The sequence below is a fragment of the Globicephala melas genome, chromosome 14, assembly GCF_963455315.2.
Source record: "Globicephala melas chromosome 14, mGloMel1.2, whole genome shotgun sequence".
Classification (NCBI taxonomy): Eukaryota; Metazoa; Chordata; class Mammalia; order Artiodactyla; family Delphinidae; genus Globicephala; species Globicephala melas.
Window position 1 is genome coordinate 82,875,501 of NC_083327.1, and position 16,928 is coordinate 82,892,428.

Sequence of the window (16,928 nt, forward strand, 5' to 3'; positions counted from 1 at the left end):
AATAGGCCCTGGAAACTTGAAGTAAGACTACAAGAGACATATCCTTTCAGCTGCCTTTTTCCCCATCTCCAACAATACCTGCTTTCCAAGCAATTACTTCATTTTAGGAGGGTGGATTGATGGTGATGATGATGTTAAAAATGTACTTGCCCCTACACTGCTGATTTCACTTTCATTTTAAGATAGATATATTACCAGCATTTCAGAACCTGATACACAAGGCCTGCAGAGGTTAAACAATTTACCTAATTTATACGAGTAACTGGAAGAACTGAGTTTTGAACTCAAGTCTCTAAACCGCTAAAATTTATGCTTTTTTCCTGCTATACCATCCTCTCCACAGGAAAGAGCACCTTAACATTGTCTTAGAAGCTTGAAATTTCTGCTTGTGAAACTAAAAAATGTGTAGACATCTTTTATCAAGTAAACGTATTTTTACATGTTCACATCTGAATATATTAGTAATAACAAATTGTCAGGGAACATAAAACAATTATATAATCACAACATAGTCAAAAACATTAAAAGTTGTATCTTCTTGAGTTACAAATCCCCCCATTCAAAAATATTATGTTTTAAACAGTACTCTTTATTTAGAGGTTTGAATAGTAAGATAAAATTTAGAATTAAGAAATTCAGATTTAACTATTTGTTCTTTAAATAAGTTTCTACATTTATTACAAAATCACTTCCTAATTCGAGGAATTTACTCTCATTTGCAGTCTCTTTCCCAATCTATGCCATTACAAGCCTTACACTTAGTTCTTACTTTTATGCATACCAGTGAATTTCTGGATGCTAATAATTCTCACTTCCCAAAAACAGATACTTGAAAACATGAGTCATCCTAGACTCTTAAATTAGGAGTGCACTATTAAGAAAAATAACTGACAGGTAGATGGTATGAGCTAATCTGCAGCTACTCCTTTGGTATATGTCCCTCAGGTGGCACCATAAAGAAGGATCCTATCTTTCTGGGTTATAAATGAATTTATCTGGATTTTAGCCTAGGTTTCTGTGAATCTACAACTCCTCTTAGAGTATATTGAGGAACTTCTCTCCTCATACACAAGGGACAAATACATTTTATCAGGTTGTTGATTAAAGAAAATAAACTAATGAGATAAAATACAATTAATATATTTTTAATAGTTTTTAATATAAATTTAAAGCAAGCATGTGTGTGTAAAACTTAAGGTCATAAGGTTAATTTTCTATCTGATTTTGCTTATTAACAATAATATTTGATACACAACTTAAGAGTACATTCAGTGTTGGCTCTTAGAAAAATAGGTGGCCTTTCCAAGATGATATCCAAAGATGGGATTCTGGTATACTTAGGATGCTTCTATCATGAGTGATTAAAGACTTAAACACCAGTAACATTCTAAGGAGTAATAAACTTGTAAGGGATTATAAGGGTAGGGAATGGGGCATGGATATGCCTAGAATGTCTCCATTACCTTCCAAGTTGAAAAAGTGTGCATTTAAATATTACATCTGGATGATAAATTAAGAAATCACTAAGGAAAGCAAACATATCACTTTAGAAGCACTTTTCCCTTTCATAAGTTAAACCAAAATAATACAAGAACCAAATTTCCTTCCTTTGAGCTGCCAAACATTTGCAAAAACTGAAAGTGTCCTTGGTAAAGTGATTAATATACCAACCGAATTAAATATCACTTTCAAGTCCAGGTTATTACATGTATGCAAGTGTACACACAGAACTCTATTTATCAATTTCAGACTGCCATGAAAAGTGCTGAATTCTATTCTTTCTGGGGATTGAAAACAGTTATAATAGCAACAGCCCCACAGCCACATCTTCTTGTAACAGTCTTTAAGAATGAAAAAAAAAAATCTTTATGACAATAACAAGAAAATGAATTTTCATTTTCAAAGGCAGTCTATACCATCACTGGCTGTCCTGCCACCCAGCTCTTCTGAAGGCATTCAGACCCTTCATTGCAATGTCTCAAAAATCAATAGCAATTTATTCTCTCTTTGGACCCCAAGCAACAAAAGTAAATAATACTGTCACCTCCAGTCTGCCTGCAGAACATGGTCACAAAACAGCCTTGCCACTAAAATACAACCTTATGCAGCTCTTTATCTATGCCAGCGCTGCTGACTGTATTGGCTTCCATAGGGGACAAATACTTCAGCAGAGCCACACAAAGAGGTCAAGCTCTTATACCTTACCCAGACTGAATGCTGAGGCCTGAATTAAAAAGAAATCTTGACATGCATCTAAGCTTCCTGCTTCAATGATGTGGATTTTATGGGAGAAAAATGAGAAAATTTATTTTTTCAAGATTATTAAAATTAATATATCATGTTTATCATTTTTTCCTATAAAATTTAAGAAAATCACCAGGCTTTCTGAAGCAACTAGTTAAACCATAATATTTTGCAGCTAAAATCTGTATGCAGTCAATATTTACATTATCTGACTAACAGAAATATTAATCTATAAGCAAACTAAGACTTAAAAATGAAAGTTCTATTTTGATTATCCTCTACAGAGTAAGTGATAGCAACATCAGGATACCACATCCACTCTGGAATATACAAGACAGCATTTCAAAGCAAAGAAGGAATCTTAGGAATAGTCTAGTATAATCCAATCCACTTATAGATAAAGGAAATCAGATCCCATTTCTGACACCAGAAAGCTAGATAATGGAAGAAGCAGGACTCAAATACATTTCTGACATCCTTTTCATTATAATGCTTATTGACGAAAAATTATTCATAGGAACACTAAAGAAGAGACAAAATCTTTTGGATGAGAGCCTATAGTAAACCAGCTTCCCCTCAGGATTATAAATTATTCCTTAAGAAAAAAACCAAGCCCTTTGGAAACTTTGTGCAGCAATTAAAATCTTCAAATCACAGAAGAATTAATCAGTCATACTGGAAATATTTATTGAATTTTTCCTGTGTACTGATCACAAAATATATACAAGTTTAAAAAACGTATACAAGTTTAAGAATTGTAAAATAAAATAGAAAATAATCAAATATCAAATTATATGGTTGAAGAATTAACAGAGATTGGGCCAGGTGGGCGCAGCAGGGGAGGAGAGTCAGGTGAGGGAGAGGGAGACTGCTCATCCAGGCAGACCCTGGAGGGCATGTACGCCGAGGGTTGGGAGGTTCTGTGTGGCAGCATGGGCTGGCCCAGCAGTGGGTACCTGTGAAGTGGAGTAGAGTAAGGATGCTGGAAGCCCCAGAAAATCTGGCAGAAAAACTTGAATTTGACATGGTAGAGCATCTACATAATGCAGAGTTAAGCATTTTATCGTGGAAAATCACTGCAGTTGTAATTTGTCTCACTTCTAGCTGAAAAACCCAAACGATTCTTTAAAGGTGTTGTCTTACTAGTCAGAAAAATATAATTTATTTTTTTTTTTTTTTAAACATCTTTATTGGTGCATAATTGCTTTACAATGGTATGTTAGTTTCAGCTTCACAACAAAATGAATCAGTTATATATATACATATGTTCCCATATCTCTTCCCGCTTGCGTCACCCTCCCTCCCACCCTCCCTATCCCACCCCTCCAGGCGGTCACACAGCACCGAGCTGATCTCCCTGTGCTATGCGGCGGCTTCCCACTAGCTATCTACCTTACGTTTGGTAGTGTATACATGTCCATGCCTCTTTATTGCTTTGTCACCGTTTACCCTTCCCCCTCCCCATAGCCTCAAGTCCATTCTCTAGTAAGTCTGTGTCTTTATTCCTGTTTCACCCCTAGGTTTTTCATGACATTTTTTTTTTCTTAAATTCCATATATATGTGTTAGCATACGGGTCTCTTGTAGACAGCAAATATATGGGTCTTGTTTTCGTATCCATTCAGCCAATCTGTGTCTTTTGGTGGGAGCATTTAGTCCATTTACATTTAAGGTAATTATCGATATGTGTGTTCCCATTCCCATTTTCTTAATTGTTTTGGGTTTGTTATTGTAGGTCTTTTCCTTCTTTTGTGTTTCTTGCCTAGAGAAGTTCCTTTAGCAGTTGTTGTAGAGCTGGTTTGGTGGTGCTGAACTCTCTCAGCTTTTGCTTGTCTCTAAAGGTTTTAATTTCTCCATCAAATCTGAATGAGATCCTTGCTGGGTAGAGTAATCTTGGTTGCAGGTTTTTCTCCTTCAACACTTTCAATACGTCCTGCCACTCCCTTCTGGCTTGCAGAGTTTCTGCTGAAAGATCAGCTGTTAACCTTATGGGGATTCCCTTGTGTGTTATTTGTTGTTTTTCCCTTGCTGCTTTTAATATGTTTTCTTTGTATTTAATTTTTGACAGTTTGATTAATATGTGTCTTGGCGTATTTCTCCTTGGATTTATCCTGTATGGGACTCTCTGTGCTTCCTGGACTTGATTAACTATTTCCTTTCCCATATTAGGGAAGTTTTCAACTATAATCTCTTCAAATATTTTCTCAGTCCCTTTCTTTTTCTCTTCTTCTTCTGGAACCCCTATAATTCGAATGTTGGTACGTTTAATGTTGTCCCAGAGGTCTCTGAGACTGTCCTCAGTTCTTTTCATTCTTTTTTCTTTATTCTGCTCTGCAGTAGTTATTTCCACTATTTTATCTTCCAGGTCACTTATCCGTTCTTCTGCCTCAGTTATTCTGCTATTGATCCCATCTAGAGTACTTTTAATTTCATTTATTGTGTTGTTCATCGTTGCTTGTTTCATCTTTAGTTCTTCTAGGTCCTTGTTAACTGATTCTTGCATTTTGTCCATTCTATTGTCCATTCTATCTCCAAGATTTCGGATCAACCTTACTATCATTATTTTGAATTCTTTTTCAGGTAGACTGCCTATTTCCTCTTCATTTGTTAGGTCTGATGGGTTTTTATCTTGCTCCTTCATCTGCGGTGTGTTTTTCTGTCTTTTCATTTTGCTTATCTTACTGTGTTTGGGGTCTCCTTCTTTGCAGGCTGAAGGTTCGTAGTTCCTGTTGTTTTTTGTGTCTGTCCCCAGTGGCTAAGGTTGGTTCAGTGGGTTGTGCAGGCTTCCTGGTGGAGGGTACTAGTGCCTGTGTTCTGGTGGATGAGGCTAGATCTTGTCTTTCTGGTGGGCAGGTCCACGTCTGGTGGTGTGTTTTGGGGTGTCTGTAGACTTATTATGATTTTGGGCCGCCTCTCTGCTAATGGGTGGGGTTGTGTTCCTGTCTTGCTAGTTGTTTGGCATAGGATGTCCAGCACTGTAGCTTGCTGGTCGTTGAGTGAAGCTGGGTGCTGGCGTTGAGATGGAGATCTCTCGGAAATTTTTGCTGTTTGATATTATGTGCAGCTGGGAGGTCTCTTGTGGATCAGTGTCCTGAAGTTGGCTCTCCCACCTCAGAGGCACAGCACTGACTCCTGGCTGCAGCATCAAGAGCCTTTCATCCACAGGGCTCCTTAATTTGGGATGATTGGTTGTCTATTCAGGTATTCCACAGATGCAGGGTACATCAAGTTGATTGTGGAGCTTTAATCCGCTGCTTCTGATGCTGCTGGGAGAGATTTCCCTTTCTCAGAAAAATATAATTTAAAATACAACTCAATTTTCTACACCAAAATATTGTTTCTTTGGGATTTCATTTAAATAACCAAAAACATATCTCAGGTTATTCATTAAAGCTGATTCAACATTAAATTTTAAAACAAACATCCTTTTCTGTTTTTTTCAAATTTTAGAAAGTTTAGAAACTTTGTAGAAAATCAACATTCTTTTTTAGTTTATGTAATTCTTTGAAGAAAGTTTGGAAAAACTTGAGCTCATACCAACAATCAATCATATGTTTGTGCTGCATTTCAGGCAACCATATGATGTAACTAAGGCAACAGAAGACAGTGGTTAAAAGTTAAAACTCTTCGAGTCAAGTCAGCAAGATTCAAATCCTGACTTCACTAGGTATTAGCATTATAGGGAAACCAATGACTCACTCTTTCTGAGGCTCCTTTTCCTCTGCCTGTAGAATAGAGATATTATGATAGCATTACCATAGGGTTGTAAGATTAACACAAGCTAATCCATGCTTAGTGCTGATTGCATGGTGTTGGAACACAGTAAGAGCTCAATGTATGCCAAATACCATTATATCTAACTATATGCAAAAGATAACCCTCAGTTCTTCCAGGCTGTATTTATTTCACAGGTTTAATATTTACTGAAACCTATGTTAAAAATACAGTTAAAGCCCAGTCAATGCCTTCAAAAGCATAATGGAAATGGAAAAACAGAAGAAACCAACATATGATAGTGACTCAGGTGACATGCAGCATAATAGAGGTGTACACAATATTCCTTGAAGCGAGAGGAGGAAATGATGAATTATTGATGGATAGGGGTACAGGGGAATAAGAAAAGATATCACAGTAAAAGTGATACCGGAATTGGGATATGAAAGAGAAGTCAGAGTGTACCAAGTTAGGGAAAATGGTGCTGGAAAGTCATCTCAGGCAGACTGGACCACAGAAGTAAAGAAACTGAGGCTTGGTAATACATAGATGCAGATAGCGGTTGGAAGATGAATGATACGATGCTCGTAGAAGTGTGACCTAAAACAAAACGTAGTATTATGCTGGGTTCAATTTTTGAAGGATTTTGTATAAGGCTTGCTATTTGGGATTAATCAGGTAAGCAGCAAAGGAGAGTCATCTTGGGCCAAAAATGACATCAGTGTTTTAGATACTACAATTATTATAGAAGATAGATTGGGTTTAGAGTAGGAAGAGAGACTAGAGGCCAAAACACTGATAAAGAAGCCATCACAGCAATCTCAGAGAACAAATAATACAGAATGGAACAAGACAAGACAGTGGGGCTGGAAAGAAGGAAACACACAAGAAAAACTGTGGAAGCACAATCAAAAGAACTGGTAGAAAGGACAAAGGGATTTCACAGTTTTAATGTTATATTGCTAGGGCACTGATAAAATTACTTAACAGATGGAACACAGAGGGAGGGCAATGTGGAGTGACAGAAAATTGAACTTGATGTATCTCTACAACACAAAGGGGTGATCAAAAGAATGATGGAAATACGGCACTGTAGCTCAGAATGTAGATTTGGAAGCAATCTACAGATAGATGATTGCCAAATTTATAGGACTGGGTGAAATCACATGTAGAGAGCATTTATACTATCAATAAAGAGTATAAATTACCTAAAATAATAACTAAGCAGAACCTATGAGAAGCAAACTACAAGCTCTACTAAGGGATAAATGGAAACACTTTAATATAGAGACAGAGATTATGTGTCTGGATGGGAGAAATAATTTGGTTAAAGTCATCCATTCTCTAATTAATATGTAATTGCAATTCTAACAAAAAACTGCAATATAATTTTAGGAAGCTTAATAACGTTATCCTAAAGTTATCTGGAATAAGAACCTGAGAATAACTGTTTTTAAAAGAGGAATAATGAAAGCAGAACCTGACCTAACACATTAAAACATTATAAAAGTGCAATAATATAGTACCAACTCATATACAGAAAGATTACTGGATTGGAAAGTGCAGAAATAGACACAAGTACATGCAATTATTGAAATTATAAAAACCATGACTTTTAAATCAGCAGGGAAAGAGATAATATGAAGCAACATATAAGAAGAGTTTTTCTTCTGAGATGGGATAAGGAGGATGGAAGAAGTCTGAGCTTTTCATACGTAGAGTGGAAGGCTTCAGTGACAGAAATACAAAAGAGAGGTCTATCTATTATAAGTTATGGAAATAAGGGAGTTGCGGATTCTAGTGAATGTTTAATGCTGAAAGGATCAAAGATGAAACCACTGACCATAATGAAAAGAAGCTTTTAGAAAGGGAAGTATCAAGAAGGATTATTTGACTATGGTGATAGGGACAGCTCTTGAGAACAGATGTCTTAATGAATTTTGATATCTGACTTACTGGAAATGAAGGAACAGCAGAGGAGAAAAAATAAAACTTTATTGTCAGAGAGTGGGCCTGACAAGTTTAAGATTTCTGAGTTGTCAGTTCTGAGAAATGGCATAATAAATCAGACTGCAGCAGTAGAAATGGCTGGCCATGATTCTGACAGGTCAATAATGTAAGCTCTGAAGTTCCCACACGAGGTGCCTAAGAGTCAAGGCAGAAAGGGGATGGGCAGCAAGGTGATGAAGTCCTCCATTCTTCTGGAGGATTGGTCTCCTGTTAAGTAGACGAAGAGAAAGAGAAAAAGAAGTGACTTAGCTTAATATTTTCTGAGCTTTGACTAAGGTAAAAAGTTACTGACAACCAGATTGTGAGGCAGATGTGTAATTTCTCTCCACAGTGTCTAACACATAGCACACACAGTGTAAAACATTACCAAAGAATAAAAGGATGCTGGAGGATATGCTAGAAGAAATACTGGAAAACCTAAAGCCCACCCCACAATCTGACCACCAGCATATGAGATCGAACAGAATACGCAGCAGCCACGAAGAGTGCATGGAGGTGAGCGGTGTCACTAAAAGAAAGTTGGGCTCAAAGAGGAGAGGTGGAAAAGCTTAAACGGAAGGTCAGTGGGAGAAGGACAGTTCAAGTAACAGCCTCATATGTGACTGATTTAAACCAGAAAGCCAGGGTAGCAACTGATAGTCTGAAATGCAACTGACAAGCAGATCCACATTTGCACCTGCATCAAGTCAGAAAGTATTGTCTAGCTTGCAAATTTCTTTGAAAAAAAAAGGCTTATCTAGGGAAGGAAATTAAAAGGAGTATATTTTTTAAAAGTCTTATTGAGAGGTGTGTTTGGTACACTATATACTACACATATTTAAAATGTACATTTGATATGTTTGGGCATATGTTATGCACCCATGAAACCATTACCACAGTCAAGATAATGAGTAAATCTCCCCCAGAGATTCCTCCTGCTACTTTGTAATTCCTCCCTCCTGTCCCTTCCAGACCTACTCTTGCCCTCCCACCCCTATCCCCAGGCACCACTCATTTGTTCTCCGTCTCTATAGATAAGTTTGTAATTTGGGGAGTTCTTAAATATAAAACCATACAGCTTATACTCTTTTTTTGTCTGGTTTCTTTCCTTCCACATAATGATTTTGGAAATCATTCATGCTGTCGCATACATAAATAGTTATCTTTTTATTATTGAATAGTACTCAATTGTATAGATATACCAAAATGTCTTTACCCATTTACCTGTTGATAGTCATTTGAATTATTTTCAGTTTTTGCCTACTGCAAATAAAGCTGCTAGAGATATTTGTGTACGAGTCTTTGTATGGACATATGCTTTTATTTATCTCAGGTAAATGTCCAGGAGTGGAATGGCTGTGTCATACAGTAGCTGTATATTTAACTATTCAAGACTCTGCCAAACTGTTTTTCCAAAATGGTTTTCCATTTCTATTCCCACCTGTGATGTAGGTGTAAGAGACTTCCAGTTGCTCCACATTCTCCCCAATATTTGGTATAACCAGTCTTTTTAATTTTATACATTCTAATTGGTGTATAATGACATCTCACTGTGGTTTAAATTTGCATTTCCCTAACAACTAATAATAATGTTGAGAATCTTTTCATGTGCTTCTTTGCCATATATATATATCACCTTGGCAAAGTATTTGTTCAAATCATTTGCCTGTTTTATTGGGTTTTCTTATTTATTGAGTTGTGAGAATTCTATATTTTAAATATAACTCTTTTACTAGATAAATGATTTGCAAGTATGTTTTTCCCAATCTTGCCTTGTCATTTCATTCTCTTAAGAAACAGAAGTATCTTTTGAAGAACAGAAGTTCTTAATGTTAATGAAAACCTATTTATTTATTTTTTAATTTTATGGATCATGCTCTTGGTGTTGAATCTAAGAAATCTTTCCCTATTTCAAGGTCACTGAGAGTGCTTTCTATGTTTTCCAAGAGTTTTATAGTTTTAAGTTTTACATATAGATCTATGATCTATTTTTAATTAACTTTCTTATACGGTGTGAGGTATGGATTGAAGTTAAATAACTGTTTTGTACCTGAAAGTGATCTTAAAGTATCTTTCAATCTAACCCCTATGCTTGTAGATGGTATCTACATTATCAGACAGTGGCACAATTGATATGTCTAAAAATATACACCTGTAAAGTAGATTTGAGACCTAAGTTCAGATCTAAAGAGTAAAGCAAAAGTCTATAATACACCTTTATGTCCTCAGTGTAGCCTGGTTATAGAAAAATCCAGCAATTATAACACATGTTGACCTGAAAAGCTATTTTTACATGTTTAAATTATCTATCTCCAAAGTATATTTTTAAAACAACATGTAACAAAAAGTAAAAGGAAAATTTTATTGAAAAAAAGAAGGATATTTTAAAGGATATCTCCCATGACAGAGGTAACGACATCTATTGACGAAGTTGTGGCACTGTGTCTCAGCTATCCCAGGAGAAAGTTTAGGACAAATCTTGACTGATATTTATTTGATATTATTACCTTTTTTCAAAAGGGCAAATGCTTTGCTCAAGTGCCAACAACAAGAGAGCAAAAACTATGGTGTACGAGTGACACTTCCCGGTTGTACTTCCTACTTTGCCTCCGACCTATGAAGCCTCAAAATTGACTATTCTGAGGAAGGATATGCCAGTGAGGTTGGAGCCATGGATTAAGGGCTTTAGCTCAGCAGTCGGAGTGTCCACATTTTAAATTATCCCTTATTGTACCTTCCCTGGTCACTGTTTGAGCATATTTCTTTTTCACTGTTAGTGTTAAAATATCACTGCCATGTAGGTTTTTTCTTTCTCACTTCTGATCCTATTTCCTTTCACATTAAATTTTTTTTTCTGATTTCCCAAAATTATCAAATGCATACAGCTACCTTCCTCTTTTCTTCCTCAAATAATATTAAGTATATAACATATATACATACATACGTTGTTATATCAAGATTATTGACATACAAATCCAAAGCTAGCTAGCAAATGCAAAATTTGATTCCCAATGCAATTTTAACTCAGCAGAGCAGCCTTGGTAAATTGATGAGAGAGAAATAAGTAGCTTATCTTGTAGAGGTACCACCAGATCTATTTCCAGTCTTAGGGTATTTCAGGAAATTGTTTATTTCAATAAACTCACTTAATGCAAAAGATAAGCTCATTAAGGCTTGTAAATCACTTTGTTAAAGACTGAAACATAAGTTCACTAGTGAAGCTCACTATATAGGTAATAAACCTAAACACTTTTATAGCATAAATACTCATTCTTCTCATAAAATCAAGTTTACATCTGTAGGCTTTGTTTAAAGCAATTTTCAGTGAATCATTTTCTGACTACTATGTCCAAAATAATTTTTTTAACAGTGCACAACAGGAAATGTTTAATATAAACTGTTTTCTGAATTGTCTTTATTATTGTTTTCACAGCAGCCACAATGTGATAAATACTGGAAAGGTACTATTATATTCCAGCCTCACTTTCAAGTAGATACTTTTCAAAAGCATAAGAGACAAAGAAAATACAACAAAAAGTTATTACACAAAGTAGGCAAATACAGGAAATCTCTTATTCAGCCTCTCAACAGTCACAGGGTTTTTTTTTTAACAACTCTAAAAATAGCCAGGAAGAGTCCTCTTTGCTTAGCAGCACATGAGACTCTTATTTCCTTTTCTTCCATTCAGAAAATAATAAAGTGGAAGATAAAGTAATATACTAGCAAAAAATGCAGACAAGAACAGATGCTCTTGTAAGACTTCCTACTCTTTAAGTTATAAGATAAATGTAACTCAGGAAAATGTTATCATGAAATAAAACTGCCATGACAGAAATTAAAACTTAAAGCTATATTGGATGTCCAGTGTTGGTCTTGGGTATATTTTTATATGTGACAACATTTTAGAAAAATAATCTGGCTGTACATGTTTATCAGCTTTAAACTGTTCATACCCTTTGACTCAGTAAATCCCATTCCTCCGAATCTAGCAGAAATCCTCAAAAACTAATTCTAAATTTGGAGAAAACTTCACACACAAAGATGTCCATAGCAGTGTGAGGTACAATAGCAACATATTGAAAACACCTCAGCTATCCAACAACAGGGAACTGATTAAGTAAAATACGGTGTATTCCATTCACTTGGTGGATCATTACGCAGGTATTAAAATCTCTTTGCATACAAAATGTATGAACCCTGTAATATTAAATGAAATTTTCAGATATAGAACTGTACAAAGAAGATAATTATAGTTACATTAAAAATGATTCACAGAACCAAAAACACTGAAGAAATCCACTATCACTAAAAACTTGAACAACAGTTTTATTGGGGCAATGAGAGTACAATAATTTTTATTTTATTTTACTTACTTGTATTTTACAAATATTATTTAATAAGCATATGTTATTTCAAAACATAAAATATTTGGTATTTTTAATAAGAGAGCCAGATACTAGAAATCTGTTCATGCCTCTCCAGCAGTGAAGGAGAGAAGACTTATTCTAGGCCTGTGCTGTTCAAGAAAGCAGTCATTAGCCACAGATAGCTATTTAAATTTAAATTAATTAAAATGAAATAAAATTCAAGTGCTCAATAGTCATATATAGACAGCAGAAAGAACACTTCCATCAACCCAGAAAATTCTATTGGAAAGAGCTGCTCTAGAGAATTTGCACAACCCCACAGAGAGGAGGATGATCCAAAAGGTGCAAGCCTCTCTGGTTAGTCTATGCTAAACCAGCAACCTCAGTCTACTGAGGGGGGCCTATCCTACAGGATGGAATACTCTTTAAAATGGTTGGCTCCTGGGTCAGTAGCAAATGAACCATCCTTGCTTTATATACTTCTGCTAGTTTCATGGGGATATATTTTCCTGTTGTATAACAAATTCATATGAAAATCATGTCTCTTGGAAGTTTACCAACTTAAAAAAAAAAACTATAATTCACCCTAAAATAGAACAACTCCACCAAAAGGCAGCCTCTGCAGAGAATAAACAAATTCATCTTTGTATTGTAACAATGGCTTGGCTTGGGGAGGCAGAAATAGAGGAAACAAAAAGAGAATTTTAGCAATAATATTTTTTAAATTATTTTTTCTTTTAAAAATTTCTGTTAAAAAGGGCAAAAAAGAAGAAATTCTTTTTTGATAAAGAACTTATCAAAATATAAACATAGATATTTATATATAGATATATAAATATTTATCTACTTTATCAAAAATATAAATATATTTATATAGAGATATACAAATATTTATCTACTTAATATTTTTAAGTAGATAAATATTTAAGAGTGAAAATACATACATCTTTCAGAAAATGCAGTAGCATAAAGCAGTAAGAATACAATTCACTGCATCATTAATACAAGTTTTATCTACTACAGTATTTTGTGCATCTGGTACTCCATTACATATTACACATTTCCCAGTAGAAAGTTTATTTAATTTTCTTGATTTACCCTCATCATTGTATGAAGATGTTCCAATCAATTTTAAATTAATAGGCTGACTTCACTTTGAATATGCAGACTGCATTTTACTGACATATTGTGAACACTACAAAAGGCCGATTATCTTTGTTGACGTATGCCAAGATCCTCTGATTTTTTTCAGCCTTTTCCACCCTTGAGATTTAAAACTCAACACTTCAGCCAAAAAAATTGAGGAGGCATAAACTATAACTATTAAGACAAGCTGCATTTAAAAGCGTTTTAATTCCCCACAGCTTTCTACACAATTCAAAAATTATTTATATTTTTAAAACTTATAAAATGTTCCTTAAGAGTTGGGAATTTTATTCCCATAGCAATTAATATCAGTGGATAATCCTTAAAAAGTATAAACTTTAATGACTGGCTTAAAAAAATGTGTCGATTTTAGAGAGACAAGTAGTCAGAAAAACACACTTAGTATTTGGAGTCAGAAGGATTGGATTTGATTATCAATTCTATTGATTCTTTAAACCCGTTTCTTTATGGAGAAAATGGGGTAGTAAGAAGGCATAATTTAAAGGGGGTGGTTGTAGTGATGAGACAGAGCATGACACAAAGAGCAAGTTACTTATTTTAAACTCTGATCAATGTTAGTAAGGAAAATCATTTGAAACAAAACCAGAACAAAATAGTTATGATTAAAAAACAAATCACAGGGACTTCCCTGGTGGCGCAGTGGTTAAGAATCTGCCTGCCAATGCAGGGGACACGGGTTCGAGCCCTGGTCCAAGAAGATCCCACATGCCGCGGAGCAACTAACCCTGTGTGCCACAACTACTGAGGCTGTGCTCTAGAGCCCATACCACAGCTACTGAAGCCCGCGCACCTAGAGCCTGTGCTCCACAACAAGAGAAGCCACTGCAATGAGAAGCCCGCACACCACAACGAAGAGTAGCCTCCACTTGCCCCAACTAGAGAAAGCCCACATGCAGCAACAAAGACCCAATGCAGCCAAAAATCAATAAAATTAAATCTTTTAAAAAAAGATTTAATTTACACTACCAAATGTAAAATAAATAACTAGTGGGAAGCAGCCACATAGTACAGGGAGATCAGCTCAGTGCTTTGTGACCACCTAGAGGGGTGGGATAGGGAGGCTGTGAGGGAGACACAAGAGGGAGGGGATATGGGGATATATGTATATGTATAGCTGATTCACTTTGTTATAAAGCAGAAATTAACACACCATTGTAAAGCAATTATACTCCAATAAAGATGTTTAAAACAAAAAGAACAGAAAAAAAAAATCACAGCAAGATAACCTTCCTTTAAATATATCTATTAATATAAACAAACAGATCTGTGAAAAATATAAATAAGGGAATAAGTATTCCTTTATCAAATGTGCCATTAAATAGAACTTCCTGGGACTTTTCAAATGTAACTTAAATATGTAACTTAGACATAATATTCTTTATAAACACAGTTATGATATAAAGATTTGCAATTTATATAAATTGCATCTGTCATATTGATGAGTCAGCAGGTCCTGACATCCTCCTACCCATATTCAAATCAGTCCCACAACTGACTAGCTCTGGACCTTGGGCAGCTTGCACCTCTGAGCACTAACACTCTCATCTGTAAGATGAGGATGATGACACCAAATTCATCATGCTGCTGTGATAACTAATTATGTTGCCATGAAGACTGTCTCACAAAAGATGTGTACTATAAAGTTTCAGTGAACATTTGAAGTAATTTTAGCAGCGTGATTGGTTATGAACACTGTGTCCTCACATGGTAGGGGAGAGAGAGCGAACAACCTTTCTGGTGTCCCTTCTTATAATGGCACTAATCCCATTATGAGGGCCCCACCCTTATGACCTCAACTAAACCTAATTACCTCCCAATAACCCATCACATTAGGGGGCTGGGCTTCAATATATGAATTTGGGAGCAGTGGGACAATTCAGTCCATAGCAGCAACTTACAATGAATCAGTGCTGAAAGAGGGCCCTGAATATTTGGCAGTACATGGAAATTGCTTTGTAACCCTGACTAATCAAAGCTAATTTGCCTTCATAAAATATGATAAAAAGAAAGAAAGACTTAAAGGTTTGTGGAGAAGAACTTAAGCTATATTCCTGAGAACATATTAGGAGTCTTTTCTAGAAGAATTGTTTCCTTCTACTCTTTCTGTATGGGAAAGAGATGAGAGAAAGCTGGATAAATTTAAGTTAATGTTGATAAACTGCCATGCCTCTTTTTAACTTGGTCATCATATTGCAGAGGTTATGTATCTAAAAATGACAGAAGAGTAATCACACTTTTGATTATGAACAATCTATATGAAACACAAAATTAGTCTTCGGAGAAACGATAACAATTTGTTACCGAAGACATGTATGCAAATTGTCACACCTGTGTTACTTTTCATACAGGCCAAACCTAGCAGGAATCTCTAATTATCGTACCAGTTGGATGGCTTAACAAGGGTGTTGCCAGCCCACAAACGCAATTTGATTCTCAGCATGACTGCAAGAATGGCAATTTACAACCTCCAGCAACAAGGAACTATGAATATTAAGGTCTTGTTAATTTATACAATGGAGAGCACATTGCCCTTAGATTAGCCAGAACAACAGACAAGGAACATTTTTGAGGACGCTTATATTAATACTACACTTATTATTTGGTGTTAAATTTGGATTACAAAAATTATGGTAATAATTTTAACAGTTATGAAGCACTTACACATACCTGTGATCAAGGTATTTATTGTAATTACTGTGCTCAAACCAAATATTTTACTTAAGTAAGCAGCCTGAGTCAAAAATCAAGTCAAGGTAAATACCTAAATTACAAATGGTACTAGTTTACAAATGGATGAATCTCAGACATAATATTGACTACAAGAAATCAGACATAAAAGAAAACATAAAGCATGATTCTGTTTATATGAAGTTCAAGAACAGGCAAAACCAATTTGTGATGATAGGTGTCAGACAGTGGTTACTTTTGGTGTGGTTATTGACGGTGAAGAGTGCATGAGGGACCCTTCATGACTGTTAGAAACATCCTATATCTTAACCTGAGAGGTGAGAACACTGGTATATGCATATGGAAGAATTCCTTGAGCTCTACACAGAAGATTTGTGTGTTTTACTATTTGTGTGATATACCTCAACTGAAATGAAAAAAAAAAAAAACCTGTATGAATGTAGTATTAGATAACTATCTAGTAAAAATGAATAACAGATCAACACTACTAGGTAACTAATAAATATACAATAATCTTCTTTCATAAGACAAAATTTTCAATTTTAACTTTAGTAAATACCAAGGGTTCCCTTAGAAGGTTATAAAACACATCTTGTGTAGCACAGCATTACATATTTTACATTTCAATGTGGCTACAACTCAATCCTCCTGTCAAGATTCCCACAGAAGCTGGGCTATTAGTAAAACAACTGCTACTCCTATAAGGAGTTTTATTCGCTCTTGTTGCCTATCAGCTTAATACATAGCAGAAAATATACTT

General features: G+C 35.3%; 1 protein-coding gene across 11 annotated transcripts in view; it reads right to left on the minus strand.

The window, feature by feature from the left end:
• Nucleotides 1–16,928, minus strand: part of AGPAT4 (1-acylglycerol-3-phosphate O-acyltransferase 4) — a 1,427,829-nt gene that overhangs the window by 1,365,123 nt on the left and 45,778 nt on the right. The window lies entirely within an intron of this gene.